Source organism: Parus major, chromosome 7 (assembly GCF_001522545.3).
Source record: "Parus major isolate Abel chromosome 7, Parus_major1.1, whole genome shotgun sequence".
NCBI classification, from domain to species: Eukaryota; Metazoa; Chordata; class Aves; order Passeriformes; family Paridae; genus Parus; species Parus major.
Window position 1 is genome coordinate 35,473,590 of NC_031776.1, and position 9,475 is coordinate 35,483,064.

The 9,475-nt window shown below is 43.6% G+C and overlaps 1 protein-coding gene across 7 annotated transcripts in view; it reads left to right on the forward strand.

Annotated features, from left to right (window-relative positions):
• Positions 1-61: 61 nt before the first annotated feature.
• The window catches only part of MBD5 (methyl-CpG binding domain protein 5), a 110,233-nt gene continuing 100,819 nt past the window's right edge, over positions 62-9,475 (forward strand). For 6 of the 7 annotated variants that reach the window (XM_015634711.2, XM_015634709.2, XM_015634710.2 and 3 more), the window contains exon 1: positions 63-584. The gene's annotated coding sequence lies outside the window, so the exon portion shown is untranslated. Of the gene's footprint in view, positions 585-9,475 lie in introns of all 7 variants that reach the window. The other variant, XM_033516248.1, reaches the window with a different exon arrangement.

Here is a 9,475-nt window from a genome sequence, read left to right on the forward strand (position 1 = left end):
AGAAAACCCCCTGAAAGTGCCGGTGCCACGCACGGACTGGGCACTCAGCATCCCACACAGACACCTCGCATTCCATGGGACACCCCCGTGCCCTTCCTGCTCCTCCAGCCCGGTGATGGTCACGGCACGGGATCCCATCCTTCCTCATCCCTGATGATGATGGGTTTGTCGGAGATGAGGAGGGCAATGGGGATCAGCGGCTGGTGCATCCCCTGCCTCCCCTCCTCTTCCTCCTCCTCCTCCTCCTCCTCCTCCTCCTCCTCCTCCTCCTCCTCCTCCTCCTTCCCGACAGCGGCGGCGGCGATGAGGAGGAGCGCGGGGGGGGGCGGCGGCGGGACGGCCGGTTGTTCGCGCCGCTGAAGGGACACGAAGCAGCGCCGCGCCGAGGCGGGGGCGGGGGGCCCCGAGTCGCTGCCCCCCCGCAGCCCCGCCGGGGAGTTTCTTCCACATCCCTCCCAAACACACCGAGACCCCCCCCCGTCCCTCGGGGGCGGCCCCGCGGAGCGCCGCTCCCTCCTCCTCCTCCCCCTTTATTACCCTTTGTGTGCGTCTCCGCCTTCCTCCCTGCGCCCGGGGGCCCTGAGGTGAGTGCGGGGGGAGCGGCGGGGCGGGGGGGTTGTTTGTTTACCCCGTGTTTACCCCCTGTTTACCCCGGGGGGGCACCGCCTGTCACTTCGGGCCCCTTCCCGGCGCCCCCCGCCCCAGCTTTGTTGTCGGGGGATGCTCCGGGGATGCTCCTTTGGGCCCCTCCGGAGCGGGAGGGGAGGGGGGTGATGGTGGCGGGGGCGCCGGGCAAAGTTCGGGGTGGTGCGGTGGGTGCTGAGCCCCGGCCGAGTCCCGAAAGTGTTGTTTTCCTGGGATAACAGGGAGCCTCGGCGTTGCCCCCCAGGTTCCAGGCCGTTGTTTGACTTATTGTTTGAGTTATTAAACCCCTGCGGTGGTGAAGGTACAAAGACCACTTGTACAAAGACCCTTTCCCGAGCTGAACTTCCAGGGATAGACAGTCCAAGAGCTGGACTTGGTGTTTGCAGGATTGGGATGTGGTTTGGTAGCAGCCCCTGGTTATCGGTGGTGCCCGGCTATATTTGGTCAATGGTTTGTTCAAATATATATGTCGGGATGTGTTTCTCCATGGCTTTCTGCTGGGAAGGCCAAGTGTCTCCATCCCCGCTCACGGTGTTGGTCAGGTGCTGCTGGTGGACTGAGCTGACCATGTTTTCTGCTGGTTCAAGAGAAAGTTCTGTGTTAAAACGTCTGAAATAGGTTAAAATGTAATGGCTTTAAATGTCAAACTAAATTCTGGACTCGAGGAAGTGTTGGGAGAAGCCTTCTAGATGTTTGCATGGATCCAGAAGTAAGAGTTGGGGCATTAACACCGAGTTGAAATGAGAGACTCCCCTACACAAGTAGGATGTTTATATTGAAATTGCTGTTGTCTGCTTATTTCTGGAGCTTAATTATGTCCTCTGTAATTTCCAAAAGGCGGTTGGAGTGCTTTGGTTTATTTTGGGCTTATTATTTTTGGTTTATTAAGTGCTGAGTGCAGAACCATGGAGTAGGCCATGAGTGTGTGTTCCAGAGGGGCATCCCAGTTAAATGGTGGTCAGCAGAGAGTGTGTGTCATCTGTGCCTCATGCTGAAGGATGCCCACAAGAAAGGAGTCTCCTGGACATGCTGGGCTATCTCCCATTTCTAATTTGTACACACGTGCTTGGCATGAAGCAGCAGTTTTGGGATCGGGCTGGGAAGAGTTTGCGAGAGCCGTAATTTGATGGGGTTGAAAGAACAGGAGAAAACCAGAGCTGGATTGATATTTGACAATGTTGTGATGGAGAATTGGAGATAGCAGCCGTAACTGTAGTTCTTTCAAATAGTTTGCTGTTAGTTTTCTTCTTGCTTGTAATAACTTTGGGTTTAAACAAACCTCGGTGGTGACAATCCCAAAAAACAGCAGATCTGTGTGTAGACACCCATGATTTAAACACGTGACTCTCCTTTTAGTTTACTAGAGGTAGGAGTTGGACAGCAAAAGCCTGTCCAAGAATAAAGGACATAATTTCATGATTTTATTTCATGACAGTGCTGCTTTTCTCAACCTGAGATCCCATTGATCCGCTTTCCTCTGTAGATGGAAGCCTATAGTGGCTGCAGGATTACATTTTCCCCGTGTATGTAGAGCTGTAGCTCTGCAGCTTCCAACTTCCATGGCCTACAGTGATGTGATACATTAATTATTACAGGGATTTAACCATCTCCTTGTGTTTTGGTCTTTAAAGTAGCTATGGTTTGGTTTAATACGGTTACACAGTAAAATTGAACAGGATTCTGAGGCTGGGCAGAATAATTCTGGGTTTTCTCTTACTTTAAATCCTAGAGATAAAATTACTGATAAACCTTAATTTCCATAGGACTCCAGTCTGTGCTGGAGAGACAGCTGTGGGATTGGTGGGCTTGGAGTGGGAAGGGCCCTCTGAAGGAAGCACTGCTGGGACTGGGATTCTGGGTGGCAATTCCTGCGTTTCTGCAGGCTTAGCATGAAAAGGGTCTCAGGCTAATTTGGGGCTTCTGGCTGCTGTCACAACCTTCCAAGAACTGAAGGAATTAAATCAACCTCTGCTAGGAAAGATTGTGAATGAACAGCTGTAAGTAAAAGGCAACACAGTTTCCTTTTATTTGGGTTCTTGAGCTCTTTTTGCTGCTATTATCGAGATATTTACAGGTGCTAATTGCTTTTAGGAGAACTTAGTGTGGATTTTCCAGTTCTTTATCTTTGGGGACAGAATTGATAATTATTTTGCTCTGTTCTGGGTCAGTGGCTTCCTGGGCTTTAAGGGCAGGTAGTTTGGAACTAGCAAGGACCTGCCACAGCTGTGCTGAAAGTAAAGATGCTCTTTTGGCCTAACTTTAATAATGTTTCCGTGGAGTTTGCTGCCATATCTTCCTTCCCTTGTGGACAAATGAGTTGGTCTCTATTTGGATTAGGGAGGCGGATGTTTGAGGAGAATCGTTATGATGCAATACCTTCAATAATTGAACTTTTCTTGTACAACTTGCAGTCTTTTCATTCTTTGGCTGTGGAGGGATCAGTGTTTCTCCTTGTTAAAAAGCACTGGATGTCCTGCCATCAGTCACAGTCCTCTCCAAGATGGAATGCCTTGGGTTTCACCTGGGTTATTTAATTTGCTTTGTCAGTGGATTTATTTTGGGTTTTTTTCCTACCGTTCCTCACGGTTCTTCCTTCTCTGTGGAAGATCAGTGACTGGAGTAGAGTCTGTAAGCCCACCATGAGTGTGTGGATCAGCAGGCAGTGCTCCCTGGGGATGTTCCCTGTGGAAAGCAGCAGGACAGGTGGGAGTCTCCTCGTGCCCATCTGGAGCCCCACTAATGTCCCAGTGTCTTTCTATGGGCTTAAGAGGCCACATGCACAAAGCAGTTCAGTGTCATCTGTTCAATGGCCAGGGACACAAATTTTGAAAGTGGCTGAGCTTCCTTTGCGAAAATCCCGTCAAAACTTTGGGAAAGCGAGGAATTCTGTTTGTTCTTTCAGGCTTGTTGGGTTATCTGAGGTTTAGTTTTGTTTGGTTGTCCCTGTGTTGGTTCTTGTTCTGTCCCAGTGAAATCAGAATTACCATTGATTTCAAAAATAAAAAGATACAGGATATATTTATTTCCTTTTTAATTCTCTTATGTCATTAAGGACCTGCTTATTCTTTTAAAGAGTTACTTGAATGTTGGAAACCACAGGCTCTCATTGGCTTTTCTTTGTATTTATTTTTGGAACTATTAGGTGGAATAATTCTGCTCAATCAGTTTCAAATGGGCCTGCTCAGGAACCAAGGATGGTATTAGGGATGAAATTTTGGAAGAGCATTGGAAATAGCTTTCAGGATGCTTTAATTTTTCTTTGTGTATCTGGAGCTAAAAGAAGAGGGAGTAAAACTAAAAGCTGGAGTTAAGAAATTGAGAAATGCTGACTCCTTCCTTGTCTTGAATTCCAAGTTCTTTATTATAGCAATTCCTATTTTCTTGATGAATCGTCTAGAAAGGAGTTCAGACTTGGTACTATTTTTAAATCAAGGTAAAATTTATCAAAATCACTTGGCCTGCAATGTTCAAAAGTGTATGAGTACACATGCAAATGAGTTTAGCTGCATACACAAATACACACACACACAAATATATAAATGAACAGCTACAAAAACCAGATAATTTGAACTTTCCAGTGCCGCTTTAAGGTCCATGTGGCTCCCAGGATGTGTATTGTGAGTCCCTCAGCTCCAGGCTGTTGTGCTGTGGCCCAGAGCAGCAGGAATCAGTGAGAGCCCTGCCATGGCTATTCATAGAGCTTTGTCAAATGAGTTGCTCATCTGGGTTTATCTGCAGCCTGACAGGTGCTCCCAGCCCCAAAATCTCCATTGCCTCCCGTCCTTCCCTTGGGAATGACTAAGGAACAAATCCTGCAGTGGGTTCAATTGTTGGCTCTTGGAGATTTCTTGTTTTTTTGAGGGTTTGTTGTTTTTGGTTTTTTTTTTCTGAAATATTCTGTTTCAGGAGCTTTAAATATGCTTAAAAATGAAATTGTAAAATTCTTCTTTATGTTTCTAAGCAAACCTTTATTCTTTCATTTATTACTCTGGTTAAATTCAATGCGCTGTTTATTTAATATATTTTTATTTTACTGAAAATGTTTTAAAGTAAGCGAGCAGTATTTTAAAAATTCTTATCCTGCCACAATATCTCTGATAACCAAAACCTATAGAAGCAATATATTAATTCATTACTCTGCTATGAGGTAAAATTGAAGCTTGGGATAAAAAAAATATATATTGTCATAATTTTTGCTTAGTCTACATTTTCAGTGGCATTAAATGCAGAATTATTTTGGTGTCTGAGTAATCTGAAATGTAAATAGCATCTGAAATATGAGGGCCCTTCGTTTGCAGCATCAGTAGCTTGGCCTCGCTCAGGAAAATTCCTAAGTGAGGGAAGCAGAACAGTTGTCAATTGTTTGCACAACAAATCCTGCTGGATCAAATGGTGATATTCCCAACGTTTAGATCAAGGAAGGCACGAGATAATGTTGCCTTGTACCCCACTGCCAAAGGAAACAAACACAGCCTAAGTTAGGAGAAAATTTGGCCAGCTAGAACCTGGGCCTACATATCATAAATACAGATAGTCAAAATTTCCCATTCATGCTGCCTAATGGTTGAAAAACATGGAAATTCAATTTCATTTGGCCAATTTTAGACTTGATTTTCAAGCTCTGATAGATCATTGCCAACATGTTATTTAGGATTATCTGTTGTGACAAATTAAAGACTTGATAAAAATATGTGAAATGTTTGGGTTTGTCTTCACCCTTTAAGCTTTTACCTGTCTACCTCATGTATATATTTAAGTATCTATATATATACATGTCTGTTTGTATATATTTATATATATACATGTAGGTGACTAGGCCCACCAGAACGAGTACAAATTTCATGTGTTTTGATAACACTGAAGCTGTACCATTGAAAATAATAAACATAGCATTATATTTTTGGCTGTGTTTGTCCCTAATTTATTTAATTTAATTTAATTTTTTTACTTTTAAGACTGATGCAATGAAGCTTTATGGATCTATTTAATTTTTTTTTATATATGCATGCTGTTAATTTAAGGAGATAAATTTTATTTATTTTAACTGTGTGTAGAAGAGAAGCAAAAAAAAAAAAAATAACTGGATCATCTCATCCAAACTCCAGATAAGAATAATTTTTTTTAGTATCTGCTATTTTTGGAAGAAAATACTGCAAAAGTGAACAAATGAGATCATTGATTCAAGAAACAAAGTAGACAGGAATCTGTAGTAAGCTGTTTTTTTAGAACAGAACTTCCTTTTGTCTTTTAGGGGCTTGGGGGCAGGAGAGGGATAAGTTGTTCCTCGTAATCTTTATGGGGAAGAGGCTTGGATCAGATTTCAGAGGTGGATGTGTTGGCATAGACTGGTGATGCAATGTGGTGTTGTCTTGTTCCTGAACGTGGCTGCCTGGAGTGGCAAATATTGTAAAGTTTTCTGGCTTTTTATTTGTTTTTGGAATGCTCAGCCCATGTTTCTCAAGGAGTTAGCTACCTTTGAATACTTACAGTCATTTTCCTCAAAAAATACCAATTTTCCCCATTTATACTACATTAGGAAAAGTTTGGTTTTTAAAGATACTTTTAAAAACTACTTTTCCTCCTACATTTTGTCCAGTGAAGTTGCTGGGTTTGGGGTGCTGGAAGCCAGTGGAAAGGTTTGTTTGTGCTGATGGCATTGGAGCCCCCTGGTTATGGCAGGCAAAGCTCAGAGTTGAACCTTCTCTTGTCTCAATATCAGCGTGATCAGGGAGCTGCAGCAAGGATCAAAGCCAAGCAGGGGCCTGTGATTCCCTCAAGAAATTCCTTTCACTGGTTCCTTTCAGGTTCAGAACTGCTGTGCTCTTGGAATGTCTGGGAAGGACTGGGATCTGTGTTTGGGACTGTGTCTCTTCAAAGCTTTCAGTGGAAGTTTTGTCCTAAATAAGGGCTAAATATCAAAATCCTTCTACCACAGCCCTTGTGTTGTCCAAACTCAAAGCACCATTGGCTTTTCCCTGTTAAAATAATTTAAATGCTGATGGCTGTGAAATCCCTCCCACCTACTCAGGGTAGCAAGAACAAACAATAAAATGAACCAAAATCAAAACCCAAAAATTTCATGTAATACTTGAAACTTGGGGATGAAGTTTGAGTTTGAGGACCATGTCCTTAAAAATCTGTGAGTTGTTGGAGCCTTTTAAAACACACGTGGTTCCCCTTGAAGTTGCCGGGGTGTTATTAAGTAATAAAGCAGTGTCTGTGGGCCAGCTGAAGCAAACCATATCTGGGCTGGAGGCTATTGGTTCCTCACCTCTGTTTTAAAATTAGTCCAATCATTTGCAGCGTGATTCATTTCTAAAAATGACTTGTCCATCTGTGCAGGGTGCCCTGGCTCGAGCGTTGCAGTGCTGCTGGGGCTTTGCTGGAAGTTGTTTTACTCTCAGGACACCTTGTAGCTGTTGTATCCCACTTTTCTTTGATAAATATGTTCATTCAGGCATTAAGCTGGGTATTAAAAACTGTGGTGTGGGTGATTTTAATTTTTTGGAAATAGCTATCCAATGTTTCTACTCTTGAGACTCTAAGTAAAAATGCAGCTATGAAACGTTCAAGGAAAAAATAAATATAATAATAATAATGTCTATTCTGTTTTTGCTGCTAAAATATTTATCAACTTCTTAGGTTATGGATCCAAGCCCTAAATCTGAATTTTTCATGAGTTGTAACTTCACAAAGGTCTTGGGGAACAAAACTTGTAACAAAGTAATGCTCCCCCCAAAGCTGGGCAACTCCTTCATCAGCTGCTCTGTGGATTCCTGGGGAATCACTTCCCACCCGGAGCTTTCTTCCCAGAATTCTGGGGATTCCTGGCCTTTTCCCTGTGCTGCTTTCCCTAAAAACTTCACAGGTCTGAGTCAGTTCTTAATCATCTTTTGTAACTCAAGTCCTTTGATGGAAGAGTCCTGCTAAGGATCTGCAGACACATGGGAAGGTAGAATTTAGGAGCATGTCCCTGCAACTTAAAAGTAAACAGAAAATCAAGGCAATATTCTTAATTTTTATGTTAAAGGAACTTGCATGCTAGTAAAAGTATTCCCATGTTGAAGAGCAGCATCGTTTTTCTTAAATAATAATTATCTGACTAATAACTGTTGCTTTGTCAGACAGGGAATATATAAACTTTGGAGAGCCTGTTGCTATTTTTTTCATTTTCAAAGAAAAAAATCAAAAAGAATTGATCAACTTCCTCCAAGTATTGATCTATGCTAAATAAAACTAAGTTTAACTTTATTTGGGGTTTTTTTTTTGATGTTACAGATTTGATATAACAGCCTGAGACACACTTATCCCATAGATGAACAGTTGGAAGTATATTATTCTCATTTTTAATCTTACTGCATTCAAAAAAACAATAAAAAAACCTGTTAATAGTCAGCTTTTGCTAATTATTACAAATAATTATAATACTTTGGAATTCATTAATGGTATATGTGAGTCTGGAATGTTTCAGTACAATTATAGAAAAAATGAAAGGTTTTTTAGTTTGTGTTTTGGTAGATAATAGTCAAATGCATTTGTAATATAGGAAAATGTTCAGTACAATGGTGGTAAATGTAAACTGAATTCTTGCTGGTGGTGAACCTTAAATTGAAGATATTTTGAGGCATCTTCAGTTGTTGTCTTGAAAGAAAACTCTTTATTGAGGTTTTTATTTAATGTCCCAGTGTTGGGAGTTGGTTTTCCTGTGCTCCAGAAGTCTTCACAGGCAGGTGGGATTTTAGGATTAGGTTCTATGAACCTGGATGTTCATCAAAAATTCACAAATAATTACTGCTTTTTTTTTAATCTCTGCATTAATCCTGTCCAGTGTAATCCATAATTATTCTGTCCTCAATTTGCATGGACTCTCCTGTTGTTTACTCTTGCTTTACTCACCTATTTTATTGTGCACCAATAGACATTCCTGCCAGGTTACTAACTCCAAGTTCCTCTGGGGATTGTCTGGTGCTCAGTTCTTGGGGCAGTGAGTTTGTCACCCCACAACAAAACCCATCAAACATCCACTAGGTCGAAATATTTTGATTTTTATGCACAGGATGGTGAAGCTGCTTGGCAGGGAGAGGGGAGTTCCGCGGAGCTGCAAGGTGCAGCCTGTGGATAACCCTTCCCACTGTTCTCTGTGGCTTTCAGGGCTGGGGAAGAGGGGCTTCGGCTCCCCGGGAGGGCAGGGCTGTGACTGAAAGCTGCTGGGGAGGCCTCGGGGGCAGGAGGAGGAAGGAAGCGAGCGTTAGGAAGAGGCAGAGGCTGGGGAAGAGGGGTTGGTGGTCAGGAGCAGGGGAGGGGGAGGTGGATGGCAGCAGGGAGGGAAGGGGATGGAGGCAAAGCCAGTGTTTGGGGAGATTGGAGGCTGGGCTGCTGCAGAGGTAGTCAGGGCTGTAATGAAAATTAGGGGAATCTGGGGAGCAGGGCCTGTGGGTGGGTGTGAATTGTTTGCCATGACAGAGGGGAGCAGGTCAAGGAACTATGGAGTGGTTTGGTTTGGAGAGGAGCTTAAAGCTCATCCCATTCCGTAGGCAGGGGCACCTTCCACTACCCCAGATTGCTTTAAGTCTCATCCAGCCTGACCTTGGACACTTCCAGGGATTCAGGGGCAGCCACAGCTGCTCTAGGTATCTGTGCCAGGGCTTCCCCACTCTCACAAGGAAGAGTTTCTTCCCAATATCCCATCCATCCCTGCCCTCTGGCACTGGGAGCCATTTCCTGTGTCCTGTCCCTCCATCCCTTGTCCCCAGTCCCTCTCCAGCTCTCCTGGAGCCCCTTCAGGCCCTGCAAGGGGCTCTGAGCTCTCCCTGGATCCTTCCCTTCTCCA